We start from the raw sequence: 6,038 nt of genomic DNA on the forward strand, positions 1-6,038 counted from the left end.
TGGCTTTTTTGCTGTCTGGAACAATCACCAACTTGTATTGCATTTCTTTAAAGAATACATGTTTGCATGTCCATGTGGTACTGGACATGATGGGCTGGACTGATTACCACTCTCTGCTTATGGTGTCAGAAAACTGATAATGTCCAGGTTTAATTGCACCCCCAACAAAATCCAGGAATAGTTGGAGTTAAAGTGTTTTGATTCACCTTTTGTAACCCAGAGCCTGTGGTCACTTGACTGACAAAGACCTTCCTTGTCCCATTATGGAAGCGGGTGTGACTAAAAGCTACACAGGCTGGATGAGAGCTGTCCAATTCTAGTACTCAATGGCTGTGGTCCTCAACCATTTTTGGCACAGCTCAAATTGATGGGTATGAATCAGGAAAGGCGTAGATCACATTTCTCAGTCCATCCTAAACACTGGCATGGATATGGCGCTCGGACTGGAGTTGGACAGCCCTTCACTTGCTTATCATTGGTTAATTGTTGGATAGGAAGATTTAGGAAAGATAGCTAAGAAATCTGGTAGGAATACTAGTGTATACTAATGAAACTGTTGATGTTTAACCTCCATGTAAGTATTTTCTGGATTTTAGGGTCTAAGGGCCAGATTTATCAAGAGTGTCTAAGACAAAATAGTAGGTTTTTAAGAAATCTGTGCAGAACTGTCTCAGACATCCTAAGAAATCACTAGATAGTGCAGATTCCTTCTTAAAGGGACTCCAAGCTCATCTAAAAAATAAAAGTTGTACTCCCCCGGGGCTTTTTCCAGCCCAGTACTGGTCGGGAGGTCCCACAACGGCGTCCTGATCCTCTCCTACTCCCCGCTCTGGAATGGCTGACCGGCCACAGCCCGGGTGACGATCGGCCGAGTGTCGGGCTGCTCCTTCCACGTATGACGCGGCTGACGTCACGCCGGCTTCCTCGCGTCATCACGGCGGCCGGCGTGAAAGTACTGCGCATGCGCGATTAAAGCGCGGTACTGCCACGCCTGCCGGCGTGTGACGTCAGCCGCGTCATACGCGGAAGGAGCAGCCCGACACTCGGCCGAGTGTCGCCCGGGCTGTGGCCGGTCAGCCATTCCGGAGCGGGGAGTAGGAGAGGAGCCAGGACGCCGTCGTGGGACCTCCCGACCAGCACTGGGCTGGAAAAAGCCCCGGGTGAGTACAACTTTTTTATTTTTTAGATGAGCTCGGAGTCCCTTTAAACTGTAAGGAATAGGAGCTAAGGTCTCAGGCAGTGCAGTGTGTGAGTGGAATTGCTGTTGCTGAGGTAACCAACACACCTGCTGTCAGTAAGCTCTGAGTGAGAAGGGAGGAGCCCTTCACAAATCACATCTAGCCTACACTGTAGAACTGCTAATGAGCACTTCTTATCTGCAGCAGTGTAGGAATGGATTTGCACTTTTCTTAACTGTAGTGTAGCTCTAGAAATCCACGCTAAACTGCCAGTATTACATAGCCTTTGGGAAGTTTCTTACTATCATGCAGAATTGTTCTTCTGGTTAGAACAGTTTTAGAAGAAAAAACTGTCAGCAATGCTTTGATAAATCTGGCCCTAAAAGCGGTGCAATTTTTTTTTTGCATGCTTTTAGAACCGAAAACCAGGAAAAAAATACGACAGTGACCGAGGCAGCCCTGCACTTGAATCCCTTGGATCCAGCGTTGCAATTCCCCCTCTAAATGGCCTGTACCCCTGCAGTGAGCTCAGTCTGTGGTCATGACTACAAATGGTGATCTCACCTGAGGGATCCAGAGCCTCAGAGGACTGGAAGAAGAATGGCAATGGCTGCCAGTTCCTGGATCCTGGGAGAGGCTAATTGAAACACCTGCTGTGTTTCAGGCTCTGCATAAACCTCCCAGCGGCGACCCTAGTCAGGATTATCGCTCCTGGCTTTTTTTTTTTTATATATACCTCTGAGCCTGACTCAAGGTTACCGCCAGGGAGGTTAAGGAGCACTGTGGTGTAGTGGGCAGCACTCGGGCCTCAATTCATAAAGCATTACTGCAGACTTTCCCAAGCACTTAGCAAAGTGTCAATTCATAAAGGCTGTTACCGCATGAACAACTGACATTCCTGAGCAGTGAGGAAAATTACCGACTTGGCTGTAGTTACCTCCAACAAATGTCAGTAAATATCAATTCATAAAGCCTTCAACAAGCGGTAAGCCAGATAATTACTGACACCTCTAAGGTCTTAAAGGGGAACTACAGCGAAAAACTAAAATTTAAAATATGTGCAAACATACAAATAAGTACATTTTTTTTTTCCCCAGAGTAAAATGAGCCATAAATTACTTTTCTCCTATAATGCTGTCACTTACAGTAGGCAGTAGAAATCTGACAGAAGTGACAGGTTTTGGACTAGTCCATCCCCTCATAGGGGATTCTTAGCAAGGCTTTGATTTTTTTTTTTTTTTTATAAAGATATCCCAAAAAAGGATTTAAACAATGATGCTGGCCAGCTTCCCTGCTCCTTACAGTTTTTTGCCAGTTGGACAGAGCAACTGCCATTCACTAAGTGCTTTTGAAATTAAATATATCCCTGAGAATCCCCTATAAAGATATTTTGTAAACATGTAAAACAAATAACCGAGAGCCCAATATAGTGTAGTATGCACTGGAATTAGTGGGTTAAATGAAAAGTATAAGTGTTATACTCACAAACCAGGGTTACCACCAAGGCAACCACTGTGAAGGCAGGTGGGGAGAACAAGCCTGTCCCCACTCAGGAATAAAACGTCGCTCTCTGTAGACGGAAGGAAAAATAGGGTATATCACCCTTCCACCCAGGGTGGAATCTTAATGAGTAAAAAAGAAACAGAGGCGCCAGTAGGATAAAATACACTAAAAAGTTTAAAAATCTCGGGAAGCGGTGGTGGACCAGCAAATCCCAAAAACAGACGCAGGTACTGTCAATTCTTGGTCAAAGGAAAATTTTTTTAATCACATACTCCTAGTATAAGTTGCAACGCGTTTCGCGGGCAAATTCCCGCTTCATCAGGCAATAAATCACCGGAGCAAACAACTGAAAACGACAGAGATACAAAGCGACAATCAGACTAACGTGTGTGACAATAGACTATTGTTATATACATGGTGTTTACAATAAGATCTCTAACATATAAATAGAGACACTGCAGTAGTATTGATCAACATGGTATAGAGAAGGAACAACCTGTTAACATCAACTGGTATTTTTTTGAAGACATGTATGCATATATACGCCAATGTCAAATTGTGTGGTCTCGGTGTTAAGCCAATGCAGTTCAGTATTTGGGTATCTAGGCATCTGCAAGGGGCAGTGTTAATGAGCTGAGTATGGGAAGAACAGGGGGAAGGGGGCGGGGGGGGGGGGGCTGTAGGGGAAAGGGAGGGTTGAGATGGGATTTACTGTAGGCGAAGGGTTAGCAGGGGATGTGAGGGAGGAGAAAGGGGTGGGATGGGTAATAGAGAAAAGTATCCTGTGCGGGTGTGCGGGAATATATATATATATATATATATACATATATATATACATACATACACATACACACACATATATATATATATATATATATATATATACACACACATACATACACATACACACACACACATATATAAAAATATATATACACAAAACACTGTTGTATACTGCCTGATAAAGATCTAGGTGTGCTGACTTATGTACAAATAGAAGTAAAATTACACCAGCCAGTTGAAGAATCACTTACCAGCACGGGGTCGAGACCGAGCTTGGCACCTCTGTATTGGACTGTGGGGAATGTCCTGAAAGATATAGGGAGACTAGCGTGTGGAGCGGTAACGTAGGTGGGGGCGGGGCGCAATGAGGAAGTAAAACAACCCGGGTTGATGCGCTGGCCAATGGGATGTGGGCCAGTGTAGATGACGTAGTGTGCAACACAACGGCGCGTGATGGATGCCTCACTGTGCTGGGACGGAGGTGGCCACGTGCGCACGTTTTTTTGCGCATGCGCGGGGAGGGTCTCTTACGAGTATCCCTGTAGCACTGGCCGCCATGTTTGTAGAGGGCAAGCGAGTGGTATCGCACTGAAAGTGGTGTGCGTACAGTAGTAAGCGTTTACATTCCAACTTTTATGAATAAAGTATCTAACTAGTTGACAATGTGTGAGGGGTGTGGGGGGGGGGGGGGAAAGAAATTGGGGTTTGATTAATTTTTGATTTTTAATTTTTAATTTTAAATTGAATGTGCCTTTAGACTAGCATAAACATATAGGGGAGAGAATGATGTCGGCCCCTGCTGGTGAAAATAGGTACTGGTAGTTTGAAGTGTGGTACCTAGGACAGGAGCCAATGCTGTGTGTAGGTGGAAACGAAGTGGGAATGTATGAATAAAAATAATAATTATCTTACTAACGGGGTATCAGGTAGACTAGGGAATGTATAGCTGTGTGTGTGACAAGATTGAAAAAACACTGAGCATAGTAAAACATTTACATAAACCATCAATAAAACATAAATTGAGGAAAGTGTGTACATAATTGATAGCATTTTCAAATTGTATCGACACACATCTTATATCTGTATAATCTCACATTTACATAGATCCAGATGAGTTGTGAATATAAATACCTAAAACAATTAGAGTAAAATCCGATTGCAGTAAAATACAATAAAAATGAAATAAAACCAAGCAGGAGGTTAAAAGGAGAGGACGAATAAAAAGAGAACTTATGTGCACTATGGGATGTAATATTAATAGATTTTCTCCAGCTGTTCATTAAGACCACCTGGAGTTAGAGATTTCAGTATTTGTATCCAGTACATCTCTCGTGCTTTTAAGAGCTCAAAAGGATTTGAACGGTTTTGCGGAACGGTTTCGATCAGGGTAATTTGGAACAGGTCGGGATTGCTATTGTGATGTGATGTGAAGTGACGTGACACACTGTGAAGAGGGTATTTGTTTAGTATATTTCTCTTGTGTTGTCCTATTCTGGACCTTGCGGGTTGGGTAGTTCTGCCCACATACTGAAGCAGGCACGGGCATGAGATGACATAGATGATATATCTTGATTCACAGGAAATATAATCTTTGATCTGATATTCTGTGTTGGTAACCTGGGAACGAAATGACGTGGTTTGGTGGATATATTTGCAAGCAGAGCATCTCTTATGGTTGCAAGCGGTGCATCCTATTGATGGATTAGTAGGACTGTGGATGGGTTGTGTGTGTGGTGGACGTAGTCTGCTAGGGGCTAGCAGACCACGGAGGTTAGGGGCACGTTTGAAGGTAATGAGTGGTTTGGGAGGTATGATTGACCGAAGGTGGGGATCTTGTAAGAGGATTTCCCACCTTTTGTTTAGAATATTGCGTATAGATGGATGCTGTGAACTGTACTTGGTAATGAAGCGGGGGGTATTGTCGGTTAGGATGTTGGAAACCAGTGGAGGAGGATTGGTAGTTTTTGCTTTGTGTTGTGCGTCTAGAATTAATTTCTTGGGGTATTTGCGGTCTGAAAATTTTTTTGTAAGAATTTTTGATTGGGTGTTATATGTCTGTACATCTGTGCAATTGCGAAAAATCCTCCTGTATTGGCTATAAGGGGTGTTTTTTGTCCAAGGGCGGTGATGAAAGCTATGGTAGTGTATATAATTATTTGCATCCACAGGTTTGAAGAAAGTCTTGGTTTTTATGTGGGTGAATTCTGTGTATAACACTAGGTCCAGGAATTCTATGGAATTGGGATCCTGATGGGAGGTAAACTGTAAACCTGCTGGATTAGTGTTTAGATAGTCAATAAAGGAGGGAATTTGATCTGCGGGGCCTTTCCAAATAAAAATTAAATCATCGATGTAACGTTTGTAAAAAATGATATTGTTGGAAAACGGGTTATTGCTATACATCTTGATTTGTTCTAGGTATCCCATAGCCAGATTTGCATATGAAGGGGAGAAAGAGCTTCCCATTGAAACCCCACTGACCTGTTGGTAAACATTATCTTGAAAGGTGAAAATATTGTTGTGCAAAATGAACTCTGTGCAGTGTAAAAGGAAGGATTGTTGTGTTTTAGGCAT

The sequence above is a fragment of the Hyperolius riggenbachi genome, chromosome 8 (genome assembly GCF_040937935.1).
Source record: "Hyperolius riggenbachi isolate aHypRig1 chromosome 8, aHypRig1.pri, whole genome shotgun sequence".
Taxonomy (NCBI): Eukaryota; Metazoa; Chordata; class Amphibia; order Anura; family Hyperoliidae; genus Hyperolius; species Hyperolius riggenbachi.